This window comes from Amphibalanus amphitrite, unplaced genomic scaffold (assembly GCF_019059575.1).
Source record: "Amphibalanus amphitrite isolate SeventyFive unplaced genomic scaffold, NRLGWU_Aamphi_draft 001256F_arrow, whole genome shotgun sequence".
Taxonomy (NCBI): Eukaryota; Metazoa; Arthropoda; class Thecostraca; order Balanomorpha; family Balanidae; genus Amphibalanus; species Amphibalanus amphitrite.
In genome coordinates this window covers 1-21,736 of record NW_024882749.1, presented here as the reverse complement: position 1 = coordinate 21,736, position 21,736 = coordinate 1, and the positions used below count along the sequence as shown (strand labels likewise).

The 21,736-nt window shown below is 47.9% G+C and overlaps 1 protein-coding gene across 1 annotated transcript in view; it reads right to left on the bottom strand.

Moving 5' to 3' along the window:
• LOC122371544 (soluble guanylate cyclase 88E-like) overlaps window positions 1-18,989 on the bottom strand; it is a 49,542-nt gene extending 30,553 nt beyond the window's left edge. Inside the window, exon 1 of the mRNA XM_043347935.1 lies at window positions 18,882-18,989. The gene's annotated coding sequence lies outside the window, so the exon portion shown is untranslated. The remainder of the gene's footprint in view (window positions 1-18,881) is intronic.
• Window positions 18,990-21,736: the final 2,747 nt, after the last annotated feature.

The window sequence follows — 21,736 nt, the reverse complement described above, 5'->3', positions numbered from 1 at the left end:
CTTCCAAGATGTTTTGAAATGTTTTGAGGCTTATCAGTTCCCTATTTGTGGTTCATCTTACGATACAAGGCTGCTCAAAGGTCAAGGTCACAGAAGAGTATCCCTGCTAGAGGCTATTTCACTGATTCAAGTTAGTAATAATAAATAAGACAATTTTGCCATCCGGAAGCTCTAAATGAAGGCTTAGAGGAAAATAGATGCCAGATTCGTGATCAGCGGGTACAAATCCATCATAAACGACCTTTCATCTGTCAAGGTCAACAAGAGGTCATTCGAGGTCACATGAGGTCAACATGAAACTTGACCTTTTCCGAACAAAATATATATCATTCGACGCGGCTTGACAAGGCAAATGCGATGGTACCACTGCCGTAGCTCTAGGACCATTTTTGTCGAAGTTATTTGCGAAAAACTAAAACCACATTTCGGGGTCGTTGACCTGACCTCTGACCTCAGGTCACCAAAACTATTTTTCTATTTTTCTCTAGGTCAAACGCTACACAGCTGTGCTCGTAATTTGTCTTTATCTCTAAAACTCTATTTTTAGCAGCTATTTGAAGTTTGCGTCTGTGACGCCGAAGTTTGCCGTGCAGGGGTCTAGAAAAATGGACCTTGTGACGTCATCAAGGGGGCTAGGTCCAAATTTTTTACTTCAGAAGATGTCAAATTGATGGGAGAAAAGGTACTGAAAGTTTCGCCTTCCTATCCCTAAGCGTTCGGGAGTTATCGCAAATATTCGCCAGGGGGGCGAAAAACGCCCCCCCCCCGGGCCCGCGAGGGTTAACACATTGAAAAAGAATGAAACAATGCCAGCGGTTTTTTAACTGACATTTGGACTTCGTTTTCAATGGGATATGCCTATTGGCGATGTTGCAAAAAAATGAATAAACAAATCGTTTGTTGACGTTATTACGATTAATGTAATTGCTTATCCCCGTATCATTTGACCCTTTTCTCCTATAGGTATTAGAGCGTATTGTCCATAAATTGCCGGCGATTGCTAGTTGTGTCGTATTGGTGCATGCCTGCAGAGCCAGTGCGGGCCAATGAGCGTACCTATTGACCCCGCCGGGCTAGTCTTCCTCCAGTCGGGATATTTCCTGGAGATTTGATATGAAATAGATCTCTCTGCCAGATAATAGAGCTATTTGTCATGAACGCCCGGAGTCGAGGTCGGCAACAATTACTCAAATTATCTGTGACGGGAAGTTGTGATAAACAATAGATGAAAATGTATCACAGTGTCCACATTGTTTTTCGTGATGTGCTGTTCCGGTGTTCCATAGAGTTCAATTCAAAGACGAGTCCTATGGCTAAATTTATCACTTACGGATTACGGAATGAAATGATGAATATGCTCTGCAATCTGCATACTTTATAAATATAATGAAGGCTGGCGTGGAATTGAAAAACGCATGACCGTCCAATGACCACCTAACATCCATGACATTTTAAAAACTATAGTTCGTTCTTTTCAAAAGGCTCCGGCTGGAGTCGATGGTTTTAGGGTGACTCCGACTCCAACTCCGACTCCGGCTTCAAAAGTCGGCTCCGTTTCCAGAGGGTTCTATTAAAATCGATGTCATGATATTAAAGAGCATAATGGAGATGTTCTATTTTGCCTGAAACGATCCCTTGTGCGTTCCAAGGCTTTGCGTTGCAAATATGCATTATAAATAGCATGCAGAATTAAAAAGCAGGTTCTGGGGAATTCACCGTCTTCTGCTTCTTTCGCTGAAAACGTTGGTCCAAAACAGCAAAATGGTCTTTTTTCGACAAAATCGAATTTCGAGCGTAGTATCGTCAATCAAAAAGGTGCAGTGCATGACGTTGAGCCATGCAGCGTTAACTCCGACTCCGGAGTCGGAGCCAGTAAGATTTTGGCGAATCCGACTCCGACTCCGACTCCGGGCAGAACTGTTGACTCCGACCGACTCCAACTTCGACTCAGACTCATACTCCGCATCCCTAGACCAGGCATTTCCCACGCCTATAGATACTGTCATAGGGGGTTCTTGGTACGCATAAAAGAGAACATGAATACCATCTTAAGGTTATTTATAGATATTCACCATTGTTTTCAGTTATTCAGATTATGTCCGGTTAAATCCACCGAAGCGTCTTTATGATTTCCCAAGTAATGTTTGCTTTTGCCTCATATTTCCTCATCGTCGCATAAACATGAGCAATGAATATCCGTTTTGTTTTTGTCAGAATGTGCAATGTACCTACAGTGCTGCGGAAACTTCCTGTGATGTTCCAGGCACGTGCTTTTGCAGTATTGTGACATAGGCAATAGGCATTGAAACGTTAAGTCTACTATTCAAGTGCAGTCCTTTCCATAAGTAAGAGATTGCTAAGCGGTAACATTCAAGCTATGTGCATGGAACTCGTGAACTTAATTATCAAATTTAAGCACACTACCAATGTTAGCAAAAAGAGCATGAGAGTCGATTAATAATTTGGCTTGGTGTGGTCTAAACCCTATCAATGATTTCGGAATTGTAACATTAGCGCTATAGCGCTGCATGGTAAGAGTGGCTTTGGTATCCCAATAAGCCATTAGAGCCCTGCTAATAACTTTCGAAAAGCGATGCCCGCGAAAAGAAGAAAAATACTAATAGGCTTCGAAAGACATGCTAAGTTAACCCTATTCCTGGCGGGCTCCGCCGGGACAAGAAACTGGCGGGGGGCCGATTCGGCCCCCCCTTCAGATCTCAAAAACTACACATCGCAGCGACAAACGGTAAACGGCATCGGATACGCACGGTCAAGATCTACAATTTTTACTAAGGTCATTTTCAGGTCAGGTCAAAGATGACGTCACAGGGGTCGAAAAAGTCAAAATGGCGGCGCTAGATATGGAGAGAGTTTTTCTCGAATAACTTTCGAATTAGTCAAGATAGGAACAAACTAAGGGCATCATCGTGATCCTCTCGTCAATCCGCATCGAATGATATATATGTTGACCTCGAAAGGTCAAGGTCAAAGGTTGACCTCAGGTCACGTGACCTCGAGGTCATCATGTAAATCATTCGATGCGTCTTGACGAGCTGAACACAATGAGACCATCCACGCGCCTGTATCTTGTTCCTGTACGGAGTTATTGGCCAAAACCTTTGGTGACCTTTGATGACGTCACATGACCTCACAGCTGCCCAACAGCAAAACAGACCTCAAGGTAGTGAAGGTTGATCGTATATGAAGTCATGTATGGTATGTGGGGCCATTCCGACCCGTTTTAGTGGTAAAAACAGGGAGTTGATTTTTCCCCCATTGACTTATAATGGGGAGGTCGCGAAACTGACCTGACCTTAGGTCACCGATATCAAAATTCCGAGATATACAAATTGCACATACTGGTACCCTAACTAAAGCCTGAAGAGAAGAAATTGATCGGTCAAAAACTCTAGCTCTGGCGTGATTGCAAACTTTTCTGAGGTAGGGTCACCAAACCGCCTCTGGTGACCTGACCTGAGGTCAGATCAACTCAAAATTTTCAGACATGTTGCGTATAAGCCTTTTAGAAAAAGTCAGAAGATTTGAGCTTCCTAGCTCAACGCGTTTGGGAGAAATAACCAAAAAACCTCAGGGGGGGGGGCTCCTGAGGCCCCCCCCCCCCGCCAGGAATAGGGTTAAATAATATGCGGCATGACATCTTCCAACTGGCGTCATGACCTGAGAGGTTGTGAACTGACCTTGTCCTGAGGTACGTTGTTTTCACCCAAACAAAAAATATATCATTAGCCCACGCCCGGGTGGGCCTCTCTGCCAACTTCGCCATGGTGGGGGGCCGTACTGACCACACCACGTTATCTCGGAAAGTAACCAAGCTAGAAAGACGCGGTAAAAAAAGCACTGGATAGTTCGCTATAAGATCTTTCAGAATTATACAAGTCATTTTCGATCAGGTCATCGCTGAGATCACTGATCACCAAAGGTAGATTTTTTACGATTTTTTTTTCCAGATTTTGTCAACTTTTCACAAATCGGCGTATAAGTCGAGAACCAATAGATCTTCAGCGCTGCGGAAAAGTGAATTTGATAGGCATTTTGTCGTTTTTTCTTATGCTGTACTCAGATTTGACCTAAGGCAAACGATTTACCCACCAGAGGGCAAAAACCCAAAATTTGACGTTTTTGCGGAAAACGTTTTTGTATAACTTTTGACACCAAGCTTGTATTACGCTGATTTTGCAGGCATCGCGTTTGTCTTGTTGAGACCCGACGAATGAACTATAAATATGACCTGAAAAGGTCAACTTAACCCTCGCATGTGTCGGGGGTTAGATGGACGCCCGCTCGGTTTTTCTCGAATGACTCGTGCAAAAGCGGGCGATTACGACGAAACTTTTATCACCCTCGAGTTAATCAATTTTACACCTACTCTGAAATTTCCATAACCCTGACTCCAATGACCTTTGACTTGTGACCTATTTCTCGAGACCATGTTTGGCCGGAATCGCGATTCGGCGTATGTCGGCACGCATTAGCCGCGCGGTTGCACGCTTCTTGTGGTTTCAAACGTTCAAACATGTGAGTTGATGTTGCTCACATGCATTAGGGTGGATGTCAAGATCACCTGAAGGTCAGGCCAGATCATTGACCTTTGGTGACCTCGGTTTACTTTTTCGAGCTTTACAGGCTAGGCTAGTGTTTGGTGCTGAATTCGAATTTAGAAACTATTTGAATATTCACGAAGTAGTTTTGGTGCCTTCGTAATAGGTTACGAAGCTGTCAGAGGCGGTGACATGTACTACGAATATCCGTCACGACCCCTACTGGTTGACCTGACCTGACCTGACCCGACCTGGTCTGAATGTTTAAAGACATCATCTCTGATCAAAACTAACACGATATCCGTGACCAGCACCCCGAAAAACCCCTTAGCGGCCACACTTCTAACAGGTCCCAATTTTCCCGACTTTTGGGTCATTGACCTGACCTGGAAGGTCAACCAATGACCTAGGACCTTAAAATTGGGTATCATCGGCTTCCTCTCGTCACGGGCAACACGCTCGTTTTTCCGTGAAGCTCTAGCTCGATCAGGGGCCAAACGGCAAGGGGGTCCCCCCTCCCCCCTCCCCCCTACACGTTAGAAGCTGGCAAATGCCGCACACATGCGAGGGTTAAGATACATGTTTCATAAAAGAGCGAAGAGCGACTAACTTACTCCACTCTCCTCTTTCCACCTTTTGCAAGTTTCAGCGCGATCACCTTGGTCGTTGCAAAGTTAGTGCAAACGGAACTATTCTTGTACCTCTGAGATGGCAAATTGCACATGCCAGATGGTCACCTAGAGGTACGCATCAGGTACGCATAGCTACCCATCAGAAGCATTTTAGGGGAAGCGGGGGTAGCACCGCCATGTGGGAAACACCGCCATCCGCTCTATCGGCAAAACTCTGAATTGTAAATGTAAACACCCGCCATTTCGGTGTCCGAACGGAAACGGGACGCCGCGTGAGGTAAGTTTCGCTAAGATTTATTTGATTTTGAGATCGCAATTGCCCATTTTGTGAATTTCAAACCATCGTTGTAATCATTTGGCATGTTTTAGCAGCAAGTAAGTGGTCATTTCAAGTCAAAATGCCTTGATTTTTACGTTAAATTTGAGGGCATGAAGTGCTCTTCGTTGAGAAAGGAATTACAGAAGAATCGCGTCCCGGCTTGTTTTGCTGTCGGGGCGTTGACGGTCCATGACTGTGTGTGGGTAACACCGCCATGCTCGGCGGTGCTACCCCAAGGGGTGGCAAAATGGATAATGCCGCAATGATGATTCACTCAGCTCGGAGAAGAGCTTTAGTTAGGCCGCAAACGTCGTCTGTTTTTTAACCTCACGTTTGACTTCACTGGATGTTTCGAAATAAACGTGAATTTGTCATGCTTTGTATGAATATTGTCCGCAACAAACAGTCTGATCTGTGACAAACTAACAACCAACTCTTGTGTGTCTTATATGAGTTTGAGTTACTATTTCAGACAGCAGTAACGCTTCCAAGGGTGGCTGTCACCGTAAGGCCGATCTGTGGATAACATCGCCATCAGTGGCGGTGCTACCCGCACATTTTTTGGAGGACGGAAAATGCAGGACTTGTTTTCAATGTCTGTAAAGTAGCGAAATTTTATAATGGAGCGCTGGAAACTATGCCAACATGTAGGAAAACATTCCTACTTTCACATGAATGCAAAAGAGCTTCGTTTTTACTACGCATATCAGCTCGGTGAGCAGAAATGCTTAAGGTGGCGGTGCTCCCCCCGCTTCCCCTAATCAATTACGTAAAAGATGGGGCTATCTAATGCAGCCGACCACTTATTTATCGGTTGAGTGGTTGCCTCGGGGTGGTTTGGCCGCTCATATTGATTTCGTCCCCTGGAATCGTGGATAAGCTCGCATGATCGCTAGTTCTCTAAAATGTTGATGCATTTGATCTTAATTCTAGCTATGAAAAACTTCTAGAAATCAACAAACAAAATGGCTGGATATAGCATCGCAAAGCAGGAAAAGGACAGACTTGTTACGCTCTCATAGCCATCCTGGATGTGGTGTCACTTGCCGTTCGCTATTTGCTCTGGGCAATGAAATATATCCGGTCCATTTGTTGTGCGTTGTCCAGATGCGGTTACATCGCTCACCTGCTCAGATCGTGTCCAGATACTGTTCAGATACTGGTCAGGCTTCAGACGCTGTTCAGACGCTGTTCAGACGCTGTTCAGCCGCTGTTCAGACGCTGTTCAGCCGCTGTTCAGACGCTGTTCAGACGCTGTTCAGACGCTGTTCAGACGCCGTTTCTGCTGTGTGACGGCTCCGAGGTGCTGGGCTCAGTGTATGAGGCTGTTCGCCGTGCCGCCCGGCTCCGGTCTGTTCCTGAGTGCATCAGGAAACCTCCCGCACCTTATCGCTCGCTGCTCAACACTACCGCCAAATCAACACTGCCTGGCTCGGGCCTGCTCTGCTTATGAGCGCGCGTATGGGAGTGTGTGGGTACCGATTTCCCTGCTAGTGCCGTCAGTCTGTCCATCCACCCGCCCACCCCTCCACTAGGCGGGGGGGGGGGGGGTCGGTCAGCTGCCCACGAGAGGAAACTGCACCAGACAGCGAAGGACAGGAAACAACTTTTCGGGATGAGTGGAAATCACAGGGGAAAACGGGCCCCTCTGCTCGGCTGTGACATAACTGCACTCGGTGTCCAGTCTCGCGGCGAATGTCATACCTAACCGCAGTTGACGTCAATCAGCGGTATTCGCTGAACGCGGACGGCGCGCTGACTGATCGGTGACGCAGCTGCGCCCACCTTTCCCCTACCACATCGGCCGGGAACACTTTATGGCCGCACCGCGTAGTAAAGCTCGCACTGCATCGGACATAAAATGGAACGTCATGGGCTGGGCGATATTTTGTGTGTCGCGCACCGCCGGATACACCGACCGCTGAAATGTCAACTCCCGTGTTAGCCATGTCGCTATTTTTATCGACAAATAGGTGAGGAGCGCTCCCGGCGGCGCGCTTAGCACCTTGTTTCCGCTAGATTATGGTCTGATTTTTTAATAGCTTTTTATCCACCCACAGAGAGGGACGGTAGACACATATCACTAGCTGACGTAACAAATATATTTGTACTATATTGATTTTTAGCCCTATGATTGACGATGCCATCTCTCCAACCATTTTCTGTGTCCGCTCAAACGGTCAGGTCAGGTCCTTATTATTATTTGGCACTTTTTGGGGAAAATTGCTCTTAGATTAAGGAAGTATTAAGCGTTTATTGATGATTCGGTGCAAAATGTGACGTTTCACATATTTCTTGTAATGGATGCAGTAATGAAGGTAGGAACTGCTGGATACAAATGCGTAGATGACTGCTAGTAAACGATGCTAGCGGTCAATATGAACATGAACACTGCCCGGGGGCAGCCATTATAAAGATCTGAGCTTTATATCTGGACGAGAAGTAAGCTCAAGGTGGAAGAAAAAAAATCTGCTGATGATGGTCAGTGCATCACTCAGATTGTGCGTCTGATAAAGTTAGTCGTGTTTTGATCTTTGTTTATTTCTACGACTATGTAGTAGTTACCTTACCATGATTCGAGAACCGTTTCAAATGGTTTGCTTGGTATGCTACGAACGTTTTCAATTTTCATTTTGCCCTTGTTCCACTACCCTTTGACATAGACTCTACAATTCTTAGATGTTAGTATTATCCGACCGAACCACATTCTCTCTGTCTCTGAACCCGGCATCATAGCGCGTATGGGGTGAGTCACGCGGCAGCCGATTTAGCCGGCGGCTGTCGGAAATGGACCTGGTCCCAGCCCCGTCCGATCTCGGATCTGAGCTGACAGAGCCGTCCCGACGGCATCGTACGTAACGCCGAGGTCAGTGCCGAGCCGGGCAGATGGCATAGCTCAGGCCGACTCCGATCTGCAAACTGCCGCGCTGGGGCCGCGTCCGATCTAAACTGAGGCCGGGGAACGATTGGCCTGTCAAGGCGATGAAGTGAGTGGCCCTGATCTCGTAACGTATGTATAATTGGCCTAATACACACGGCCCTAACTAAAATGCCTAGTCTCACGTTGTCATTTACCGTTTCACGCCTCGGCCCTGCGTGTGTCAGGTCACAGGGTCTGTCCCCGGGCGGACCACCCGTCCCACCCCAGGCACCTGCCGTCGCCGCAGGGTTGCCGCCGTCACCTCTCCGTGTACGGTGATCGGTCAGCGGCGGCCGGCCGACGGGGGCGGAGGGGCGTCCGGTGGGGGTGGAGGGGGCGATCGGAGGGGATGGAGGGGGCGGACAGCGGGTCGGCGGGGGACGGCCGACGCCGCCGGCTGAGAGCAGAACCGTGTTGTGACCGGCTGTCAGCGGCCGGCCGCGCGGCGACGCGACACGGAGCACTAATCCGACCAGCCGACGACTCATCGGTCTGATTGGCGCGCCGTCACCGGCCGGCGGGACTACATTGCGCCCCGGGGGTGACCGGGGGCCCCAGGGGAGGGCGGATCCGACGGGGTGATCACGTAGTGCGGGAGGTGAGAGGATTAGACACCTCTCCGGGAAGGTGCAACACAGGTGTTGACAGCGGATGCTCATTGCGCGTCTAATATGGGCGTGCCAGGCCGTGATACTGCAGCCAGTGACATAGCAGGATCAAGACTGGCATTTATTTCGAGGAGCGTTTATTATGCAACCATCACGAGTAGTACAAAGTGATTACAAATCACACTCATCCCATCCATATACAGCAGTCTCACAAATACTGCACGTCTGTCGCCTCGCATTGCCACTCAGTATAAATAACACCAGTACATCTCCATCTTCATATCGGTCATTGACAGGAGAAGCAACGATGAATGCAACAAAAATATCCTATTTGAGTAACATTGGGGTTTAAAATTTCTAGCTAATGACACTGGAATGCATCATTATTTATGCCGAAAACCAAAGCATTTTGCTTTGCTAGTTTCCAACATCATTGCGAGCGTTCACTTGCTACAAAGTAGACATTTCATTGTTATGATTAACGAAATACTCATAAATACTAGCTATGGATTCCACGTGAAGCTTTCTTCCCTCTATTTCATAGCTTACATGGCCAGTCACACGCAAAAACACTCGTCTACACCGTGGGTATGTCGCAAATGTCACCGGGCGTTTAAAACGCTCGATGTGTTCTTTAATGTCGCAAATTGCCAAAACGCGCTTTTATATAACCGCATTCGACACCTTTTTTAAACCCCACATTTGTTCTCCGGTGAATTTCAGACCAGTTGGTTAGAGACCTTCAAAAAAGGTACAATCACTCGATTTTTCTCAAGTTTGTCTGTCTTGGCAGATAAAGTACCAGAACAGGCCTACGAACACACATATTTGATCAGGATCGGACGATTGGACACTTTTAAAAGGAGATTTTTCGTGCCTCCCGGAAATTCACGGGAGAGAAGATGTGGGGTTTTAAAAAAAGGTGTCGATATGTATATGACGATACGGATCAAACATACGCGAACGATAACATTTCAAGCACGATGCCACATACCTATTTCTATTCTATAAAATCGTGCACCAAAAGTGACATTTGGACGGGTAGTTAATATGGACGGATGGCTATTTCAATGGACATTGTTGGGAGTCAAATATTCTGTTTCACACTTAACCCTATTAGTGGCAGGGGGGGGGGGTGTTTTTATCCACCCCTCAGGTTTTTCGGGAATATCTCCGAAACCGCTGAAGCTACGATGCTGAAATTTTCTGACTTTTCCTAAAACTAAATTGGGCACATTCCCTGAAAATTTCAAGTTCATAACTTTGCCAGGGGCGGCTCCAGAGCACTGGGAATTGGGGGTCCTATTCGTGAAGCGAGTCATTTGGGCGAAGATCAGAGAGAGAGACGGTATATTTTCAGTACATGGCTTTGAGGATTCTCTCATACAGCACATGTTCCATGCAGTACAAAACGCGCACACACCAAACACGTTCTACAGTTCCATACACATGTCTTCATTGAGGAGTGAGGTCATGTACGGGATTGCTGATTTTCTTACGCGAGCACTGCAGCAGAAGGGCTGCAGCATATCCATGTTGCGAGTGTTCCGTCCGCTTACATCTGCTCTCGTAGGTGGCAGCATTTCTCGGTGAGCCGCATTTTTTAGCAATTGCCTCGCCCGATGCTGCACCAGTTTTACGAACAGTGAATGAAAGGTATCATGTGATAACATATACAAAGTTATTGTGCATCCTCTTTTGACACGTTTTTGCTATAATAGGCGGATCCAGGCGTCCAAAAAGGGGGGTTATTTTTTACCCCCCAACATAGGTGCCCTGACACCGCCTATGCATGACCAATGCAATTTTAGTCGTTCTCTCATAAGAAAATTGTAACATAACAAGACCATTGCCACCCTTTTTAGAAACAGTACCAACAAAAACCTTATTTACTATACTTTTTGTGTACCCGCAATCTCAATGATCTGTATCCGCCTACGATTTTTGAAAATGCATATTTTTAGGATCCATGTGAATTCCTGGTTCATTGTCTATCGATCGGCAAAAGTTGCGTTAAGATTGGTTCAGAAACCTGGCCGTGATAAACAGTCTAAAATGTATCTGCAATTTGCCCGTTTTTACCCCCCTCTACCCCCCTATTGACATTTTTTATTTTTTTTTTAGAAATATAGATCCCGTTGAGCCAAATCGAATGCCGTTTGAATTTTGAAAATCGGCCGGTTAGATCTCGAGATATCAAGGGGGGTCGTAAACAGCCCCCCTGCCACTAATATGGGGTAGCCAGAAGCCTGCCACTAATAGGGTTAAACTATCATCTAAAAGTTCGTAGGCCTGGAGAGATAGCGTAACATCCTTCAGTTGAGCGTTCAAGAATGCCTACTGGCTCTCTTATTCATCGCTTGTATAAAATCGCAACTAATTATCTAACAGCACAGCATATACCAAGTGGCACAGTCACACACGCCTTACATATAAATTGTCCTGCATTTTCATGTGTCTTTTCCCTTCCATCTATGCAAACAATGTGTAATGCTGCACAAATATTTTGTCCTTGATTTCTTTGCGTTGGTTTTGCTCGCCTATTTGCAAAACAAGTTGCTCGGTGGCTCTATTTTTCTTCATTGAGTAAAGGATCCGATAGATTGCGTGCAGTCTCTCTTGCCAAAATTGTGCATCTGAAACGGCTCCACTCTATCTCGCCGTGCTGTAATATCAAGCCACTGCACAGTGCACTGGCTTACCATCTGATCCTCCAGCTTCATGCAATAGTTTTCAGGGCACCGAGCATTCATAGAGTCCACTCTGTCGCCGCCTTTGGTACTGATTTCTGCCGCCGGCTGCTCCCCCACAATCCATGAAAATCCATGAGAGTCCACAGCCTTCTCATGGATTTTCAGGGCTTGATATTAGCACCTGTAACAAGACTGATGGCCCTTCGAGCGTCCGTATCCTGTCCGTCCGCCTGTCCGTCCGTCCGTCCGTCGATCCTCAGACGTCCGTGTCGCCGGTGGGCACGCTGTGTCCGTCCGTCCGTCCATCCTCAGACGTCCGTGTCGCCGGTGGGCACGCTGTGTCCGTCCGTCCGTCCATCCTCAGACGTCCGTGTCGCCGGTGGGCACGCTGTGTCCGTCCGTCCGTCCATCCTCAGACGTCCGTGTCGCCGGTGGGCACGCTGTGTCCGTCCGTCCGTCCATCCTCAGACGTCCGTGTCGCCGGTGGGCACGCTGTGTCCGTCCGTCCGTCCATCCTCAGACGTCCGTGTCGCCGGTGGGCACGCTGTCCCCGAACCGGCGCAGCTCAGCCTGGATGGCGCGGATGAGCGGCACCGCCGGGTCGTCGGCACAGAGCGGCTCGCCCGGCTCCAGCGGCGACAGCCCGCCGCGACGCATCGGGCTCGACGCGACGCCGGTGCGGCCGGGCAGCAGCCGGAGCGGCGGCGACCCGGCGGCGGTCGCGGCCGAGCGGCTCAGATCGTCGGTGGTGGTCCAGGCCGACTTGTGACCCGGCGAGGAGGGGGACAGCGATACCTGTGTGGGCACGGAGCGGCGCTCCAGCGCGCTGGCCGGCCGCCGAGGGGGCGACACCGCTAGCTCGGGGCCGTCGGCCGACCTGGGGGCACGGCACGGGGAATTACAGTCCCCGGCCCGTCACCGACCGATGGGGGTACGGCGCGGGTAGTTAGTTGCAGCTAGCTCAGACCCCTCACTGATCTGGGGGCGCGGCACGGGGGGGGGAGTTACAACTCGCCCCGGCCCGTCACCGACCTGAGGGCGGCACGTCAGGGATGTCTCCAGGGCTTTGCTGGGCCGGGCGGGGGAGGGGTGGCGGCGCTGTGAAAGGGTTGATGGTGGTGTAAATAAATCGGTGCGACAGCAGCGGTCTCGGGAGTAAACAGAACAAAGTGACGTCGGCGGTAGAGGCCGTGAAAACAGGACGAGACAATGGCAGAGAGATGGCGGAGAGATAAATTATGTCGGAACGCTGAGAGACTGCGGTCATTAAAAGTTTGGATGGGAAAAGGGGCTCCATTTTATGTCTTCATTTTTCACTGTTCATTAGGCATCTTAGCGAGACAAAAAGGTTGGGTAAAGACAATGACTTCAAAGAATAGCTATGAATAAAAACAAAAATAGAATATGGGAAACACGCATTGACAGTATATACTTAGATATAAAAATGTAAATTTGGATTAACAATAAAAATTGTGATCACGAAGAATCGGTTCAAAATCAGCTTGAGTCGCTCCAACGTTCCGGCCAGCAGTCCAGAGATTGGTACCCGACACATATGGAGCAGACTGGTTTGCACACTATTTTCAAAATTATCAGAAAGTGACCAAAACAAAAAACGATACACGTCTAACGATACACGTCTTGGAAAACATTTAATGATGCACTGCATTTCTGGTCATTTTACAAATGCATGATGACCTAAAAGACAATACGATATGAAAGCCTTTGAACGGTGTAGCGGGCTAAAAGGTTAACTTTCAATGTGTGAGCTCAACTTAGTTATTTGAAAGGCTCATTGATTCAAATCATATTATTCATGATAACTATGTGTTTTGTAGACTGATCACACGTGTCTGTCAACTATTCTCCAGAGAAGTAGGTACGGCTCTCGCGAGATTAAGTGGTAGGTTTTGCACTTATACATTTCCGGTTATATCTCAGAAAGTAATCAATCTACGATGAAGCAATTTTACACGATCATGGCCGGCTTGTTACCCAACAAGTCGATCGCATCTTCAACACTTAAAAGCTTACGACGACGAAGATATAGCCTGAAGTACACTAAATTTTATAGGTGCAAAACCTACCGCTAAAACCCGCGAGACCTGTACCTATGCTCTCTTACAGCTGTTGGATTGAACGGTGTTTCTTATTATTATTCATATTCAACGTATGTACAAATTAAGCATGCAAATGGTAAAAAAGTTAGCAATCCCGGATAAATACGAATATTGGTGTTTGCATGACGGAGAAGCATTGTCAGCGACGACCACGCTGTGGCCGTTGGCATTGCAACATTGAACAGTCAGCCATGAGCCTACGCCGTACGTAATGCATCCTAAAGCAACCCTCGTGTGCCAGGCATTGCAAGTGCTCCAAGCGGAGGAGTTATAGACACACACATTGCAGAGAATATGTAAGTATATTGTACAGGTCGATTGGTTTAGGATAATTTCCTCTGTAACTGCATGGATCGACTTCAGCATGCCGATCATATTTGATTCTTAAATGCAAGTTAATGCGGTTCATAAACATAGTTCATTGAAGGATTATCTCACAAAGCACTTTATCATATAGCTGTGCACTGCGCAGGCTCGGATAATTACAAATGGAAGTTGAAATTTTGTCTTTTCTGACTCGGCGAGTCACTCTGATTTAGTTGATTGGTCAGCGGCCCATCTGCGAGTCATAATTGTCGATAGTATGTCACATGTTAGTTTCATTTAGCTACTGAAGATACCAACCTTATGAAGCAGGGGTAAGGTGGTTGCAAATTTATACCGATATAGGTATTACATAGTGTCACACACTTGAAATCAATGTGCTGCCAATTTGAGATCACATTACTGTACCTAACATATGAGAAGAAAAGGATAATGCTGTTTCTGATATTATGGAATAGACATCAAACATAAGAAGAACACAATTTTCCTTTAAATCAATGAAGGCATTGACGCGGGTGCTGGTGTCTCGGGTATGGTAACAAGCGTATGCGGGAGCAAGGGGCGATGCGCCCTGCACACATAAAGCAGCGGATGCCAGGCAAGCATCTAACAAAATCAATGTCAGAGCACCGTCTAGGCTGTTACGCGTCAAAAGGAAAATATGGCACATGGGTTCGCCGGAAATACGTAGCGGGCCATAAGTTTTGGATAAGCAAAGCTTGAAAATATCCTCCAAAGAGAGAGAAAGAGGGGGGAGGTTATCCTGCACTAGTCAAAATGTATAATTATATGCATTCTTAATTTACATATTACATAATGGACAAAACATAAGTGGGGGTGTGGCCCTGATAGTTAAGTTAAGACCGTCAATAACCTTAAATACACGAGAAAATAACTTCGCGCTGCATATACAATATGCGGTTGCATACACCACTGCGACCAATGCTTAATCCAAACTCTATTTTTTGCTAACGCGCATTTACTTGCTCCTGTATAAGCAGTATATTTTTCAAAGGTCTTGTGACGGATTTCTCAGTAATTTTGAGCCGTGGCGCGAAGTCATTGATTTTGTCAAATGCGGTTGTGCGGGGCAGGCGGCGGCTCTACGATGGCTGTTTTTAGGACCTGGCGCTATCGTCGGCTGTACCTGAGGGCTCCTCCTGTATAACAATGGGGACAATCCTGCAACACGGAGCGGCCACGGGTTCCGTCAATTATCACACAGTAACCGGATGGTCGGTACACATCAGAAGTGCATCATCAAAAGCGAGAGCCGTTTCAAATTCAAAGTGTTCCGGAAACCAACCAGCAAAGAAGACTATGTCCATTTCTACTCAGGTCACAGTGAGAAAGTAAAAAGTGGAATAGTGATTGGGTTCTTTTTGCGTGCTTTTCGTGTATGCGACGACGAATATTTACAAGATGAGATCGAGCATATCTACTCTTCGTTTATGAGGCTCAAGTACCCAAAAGGATTTTTGATCAAACAAAAAGAAACGGCCAAGAAGATAAGAAACAGGTCTCAGAGGGAAGCGAGGCCAAAGTCGAAAAGATGGATAACGATTCCGAACTCGAAAGAAGCCAACGAAATATCACGAACTCTACAGAAGGGAGGTGTGAACGTGGCGATCAGTTCTGGAAAGAAGATAGGCGAACTGATCGAACGACGTAAAACGAAACATGGTTCCGAAGCGAATGCGAAAAGTGTTGTGTATGAAATTCCATGTAAGGGGTGTGGACAAAGTTACGTCGGGGAAACGGGGAGGGGGGTAGATGTAAGGGTAAAGGAGCACAAGAATGACGTCAGGTTCCATCGCACATCGAATGCGATCGTACTTCACATTGAAAAGTGTGACCATCTGCCTGACTGGGATGGGACGCATATCTTAGGAAAGAACATGACAAAACGAAAACGCAAAATCATCGAAGCCGCTCATATTATCTCACGCGAAACATTTAATACTAGGAGTGGGTTCATTCCTTTAGCGTCTGGTGCTGTTCGTCTAGTTATAGGTAGTCCCTGAACTGTATCCCGTGCGATGAAGTCAATTTGCCTTTTGAAATATTTGAAAATATTCCTTCATTTTAGCATACACACAGTGATCAAGGTATTTGTTACCGAAAGCTCTGTTTTTTAATTGTGTATTTGAATATATTGTCGTTTTTTATATACATCAGAAGTATTGACGAATCTCACACAGTCGTGTCTGGTGTAGTTTTACGCGTGAAAATATGCTTCCAGCAGGCGTACAGAAATGGATGGATCGAAGTATGAGATTGCATAGTTTTGAGTTTTTTGACAGTGCTGATCACGCCTGCCAAATTCAAATATTTACGAGTACCAATACAAATGACCAATACCTCATTCGTCATTCATTTAACTTTACGATAAAATGTTTTGTTAACGCACAAATCTGTGCAATAACTAACATCAATAGCAAATAATGTATTATGATTCAGAATATCTACACAGTGATAAAACAAAATATCGCAGGATTCAGCTTTGTTTGGTGTTATGGGGCAGTTCACAAAATCGAATTAATGAATAAATGCCGACGGAAAACTGAGAAGTGTTCTTTTGTTCACCAATCATAAGCAAATGTGACGAGAATGAAAATATAAATTGCTCTCTAATACTGTGTGTTAACTCGCGCGGGGCTGGGGGGGTAAATTTTACCCCCCCTCGCGAATTTTTGCGATATCTCAAAAACGGCGGCGCGCAGCGCCGCCAAACTTTCAGTACCTTTTTTTACATCAATTTGACACATTCCCTGAAAATTTGAGCGAAATCCGTCGGAAAATTTTTGAGAAATTGACGTTTTAGTGACGTCATGTTCGCCATTTTCGCCTCAACAACGGCAAAAGTTCAAACGATGCTAACATCTTCATTTTTAAAGGAATCAAGACGTAACAAAAAAGGTTATACGTAATTTTACTTTGTCTATCAAATGGCTATCTCGGTTTTTTGAAAATTTTGGATTTTGGCCTAATTTTTTTCAAAAAACTGACTTTTTTGGGAAAATCATTATAAAATCCAAAATTTTGAGTCTATCGAAAAAACCGGAATATATGTCAGTGGAGTGGTCTATGTGCACCTACATACCAAATTTTAGAAGAATCGGTTCAAAAATGTGGGAGTTATTCAAAATTTTATGACGTCACGACACACAAAATTTTTGAAAAATGACTTTTTTGGAAGTTCTAGACCTCGTACGGAAACAAAAAAAAGCACCATTCGATTCGCCGTGAAAAACTGCATCAGATAGACACCTTTTTAGGCCTTAACAACCAACTTCAAAATTTGACCTCACTTGACCTGACCTTGACCTGACCTCGCCCTGAAATTCATCCAGAGGTGGTCCATATCACTTATTGAGTGTGCCTATTGAATTCTATGAGTAAAATGACCCATAAAACATGTGTCGCACATGCCCTTTTCTATATTTTGTTTTTGGTGACCTGACCTGACCTGACCTGACCTTGACCTTGACCTCTGAATGATATTGTATGCAACGAATATTGTCTTGGTAGCCTAAGAACACGTTTTGGGCGATCAGTCTCAGTCCATGACTCCATTCTTCGGCAACTACGGTGCAAGGCCGATACTGTAGAGACTTGCAATTTGTACCCTTGACCTGACCTTGACCTTGACCTCAAACTTTAAATTAAGTACATGTTTTTAGTAGTTCGTGATGAGAGCTTTCGATTGGCGTTTGAATTTTCCAAATCGGACAATTAGTTCGGGAGATAACAGGGGGGGTAAAATTTACCCCCCCCCCCAGCCCCGCGCGTTCGGCTGGAGACCCCAGCCCCGCGCGGGTTAAGCATTTTAATGCGTTGTTTTCTAAATATGTACTCTAGTTTGCACTGCAGAAGCAAGCAAGCTTGCTCTGTCCTGCCATATTAACCATATTAAACTGTGTTTGTTACGGACACTTAATTCTGCTTTTGACATTTGGCAGAGGTAATTTGCATACAAACTGGGTTCAAATTCCATCTCTCTGCTACGCTGGTTGAAGAACGGCGTAATCTAAATTCCAGTCTTGTCTACGTGTGTAACTATGTGCGTGAGCCGCCAGCCGCCGTTTAGAAGAAGCTCGCTAATGTAGTGTGTGGGAGCTTGTGGCAATGCGGGGCACGTGTCACTGCTCGCTTCAGTGTTCGCCGCTGTTGTTAGCAGAGCTGAGAAGCCACAAAGTGCAGTATGTTATGTAACAGAGCACAAGCCGTGTGTTCCCTCCGAAATGGACGTTAATGCTGACAAAATGGCCATCGAGAAAGGAATATCGCAAGCTTGTCGTTTGTGATACGAAGATGTAGTACACCAAGGCTTACTGGCAGCGCCCACGATGGTAAATGGAATAAAAAAGCAGGGAGACAGTTTGTCTTTTTGCGTAGCTTGGTGTCGTTGAGTTCAAGCTCAACATGCCTAGATTAATAATGATGTACCGAAAATACAAGGTTCCCTACATGACCTCAGCAATTGGAAGGTCAAGTCCCGGCCCTCCCCGCTGACTTGTTTAAGAGCACAATCTCCATAGGGCGCCAGCTCCCAACTCACTCAATGTCACTCAAAGAGGACCCTCCCACCCAGCTGGTCTGTTTTGGAGGACCCCCAGCCGACTCATTTAGGTTGATTCCCTCCTCCAAGATGACCTGTTTAGGAGGCCCCTCCCCAGCTGACCTGTTTCGGGGATCCTGCTGACCTGTTTCTGGAGGGCGCCGCCGAGCGGCAGCGCCACCGGCCGCCGCGGCTCTGGCTGTCCAGTGAGTTGAACGCGTCGTCTAGCAGTGTGTGGAAGCGGCGCCGCATCCTGCCAATGTCGGCGGCCGACTCCGGACCGGCGCCGAGGCGCGACCGCACCGGCTCCGCCCACGAGGAGCCGTCCTCGCTCTCGGAGCCGGAGCCGCTGACGATCTCCACCGTCTCCGTCTCCACGCGCACCTGCACGTCGTCACCATGGCGGCCGTGGCGGCGGCGGCGGCCGTCACGGCGCGTCCGCTGCTCCGCGTGCCGGTCACGGGAGTCGCGCAGGTCACCCGAGTCCTGCCGGTACCGGCGCGGCGGCACGGACGGCGCCGGGCTCTCCGGACGGTACGCCTCGAACGGCAGCGGCAGCGCGCGCGCCGGCACACGGGCCGTGAACAGGCGCGCCGCCTCGTCCGCTCCAGGTGGGTAGGTGGACCGGTAGGGTGTCACCTCGCGCTGTGCCGCAGCAGGAGGAGGAGGGCGGCCGGCAGAGGCGGGCCGTCGGCCGGCCGGGGCCCGCCGCGCCGCTGGCAGGGGGGCAGGGACGGCGGAGGGCGCGGCCGCCGGCGCCACGGTGGCAGAGGACGGTCGACTGGCCGGCAGCGGCGGCGGCGGCGGCGGCGGGCCGGCCGCTGGCTCGTTGACGGGCGTCAGAGACCGGTCGCTGCCGTGGCGCGCCGTCACCGAGGTGCGCAGGCCCAGCGAGGCGTACATTGAGTCCTCCTGCTCGCTGTCATCGCTGCCGTCGACGGCGTACTTGCGGCGCGCGTCGGCCTGCTGCGGCGGCCCGGCGCCCTGGCCGGCCTTGACCCTGATGAGCCGCTCTGTGGAGGGTGTGTTGCCCTCCTCGGGTGAAGTCTGGCAGCTGGCCGCCACTGTAGTGGTCGGCGGCGCCGCGCCGCTGCCGCCCGGCTGTAAACAACACACGGCGCTCAGTGACGGCGGCCACACTCGGCCCACACCACCGACAGACACACGGGACCAAACAGCATCCCGGGATGTATCGATTTCCTATCTCACTAAAATAACTTCAAAATTATGCAAATCAATAGCATCAGCACCATATTCAGCATGCAGCGGGAGTCTGCTAAGGGCTCATTAACGGGCACCCTCTCGCCGCCGCTGCTGGCTCGCGGGGGATTTATTGTTGATACAGCGGGGCACGTCTGGCGGTGTGTGCCCGCAGCCGTGTCGGCGGCTGTGCCGGCTTGTATCGTCACTCCCGACGCAGCCGATGACGCGGCGGCCATTAACTAATTTGTCTGGCGCTGCGCCGAGTGCGCGGTCGCCGGGGGCTAGCAGGCCGTGTCTGGAGGGCACGGTGACTGGATCGACTGTGCCTCCAGGCTCAGCAGACGAGCGCCTCCAGTTCAGGAGGCAACTTGCTGGCAGGAGCTGCTTGAACAGTGAACTTTGAATATACATTACTCGTCACGTAAGGGAAATATTCGACTTTGACATGGAGTTTTGAACTGAAATAGCAGTTTTGTGGCTTGAGCTGAAAATAGCACAAGTCACAACTTAGAAGCTCTTACGGCCCAACAATTAACCTAGCCAAAAGAGATTTCAGTCTCAGATCCGAATCGAGTCTTATCCAGGAATGTGACCTTTATGATCTAGGAATTCTTAGACATGATGGCGGAACACAATTAAAACGCGCGGATTCACCACGTGAGCAGAATCGTTCAAAGACGATTGGCTGGTCGGTTATTCGTGTCCTATTCTTTTATCGTCATAATAAAGAGAACGGCTTTATACTCGTAGAATAGAGTGGCTTTGCTTCGGAAGAAATCTAAAAATTGTTCCTCACATGTCGAACTTACGTTTGAAATCAATTTTGTTTTCAACATATTTTTGGAAGGTGAAGCATTCACTTTGGTGCAGCCATATTCTTGTTAACAATAAAGCAATCACCTTGTCGATTAAAACACTGTAACAGTGTAACACGTCTAATGGCATCGCGTGCTCCTGACATGGTATGGTTCCTTTTCTTTGTTCTCTGCCGTAGGCACTTACGCTTTGGAGCTATTTTAGTCCTGCCTGAGCACGCAATCAAAGCTCTAATGATCCTGTCATCGATTCAATTGAATCCAATTTTCTCGTTTTACCTTTGCCTCAGACCCCTGAGAGCACGTCCAATAACGCTGCACACGCAACTACTAATCGACTTGAACGCAAAATCTCCGAAAGGGTTTAAGGCTCACTGAAGCAAAGGGAACTTTTCCAGCGTTTGGTTTTCGACAGTTGAGTCAGCGAAATGCACGCTGAGGCACCGGCTATGAAATCAAATCACGAATCGGAAATGGAGTTCAGGCTTTCTTGTCAGGCTGCTTTGAAGGCCAATCGTTACTGAAGTAGAGCGCGATAGGAACTAGACAAATGGTTCTTCCGGCGCCATATCGGTGTCAATTGTGATTCACGTCATATATTCAGTAACACAGTGGCCGTGGAATTCGGCTGGAAACATCCGTATTATCGTTTCCTTTTCCAGTAGTCTAATCATTATCCCTGTCCAATAATCCACTGACATTAACGAATGAACGCTTATTTAAGAACCTTCTACCATCGCCTATCCCTTCTCGTCACGGCCACCTTTTCAGTTCTCCCCTCTCACCTCCCTCATCACTAGTTCCGTCCTTATCTTGCCCTTCCCCCTCTCTCTCTCTCTCTCTCCTCTCTCTCTCTCTCTCTCTCTCTCTCCTCTCTCTCTCTCTCTCTCTCTCTCTCTCTGTCCCTGTCTCTGTCTCTGTCCTGTCTCTGTCTCTGTCTCTGTCTCTGTCTGTCTCCGTCTTCTCTCTCCTCTCTTCTCTC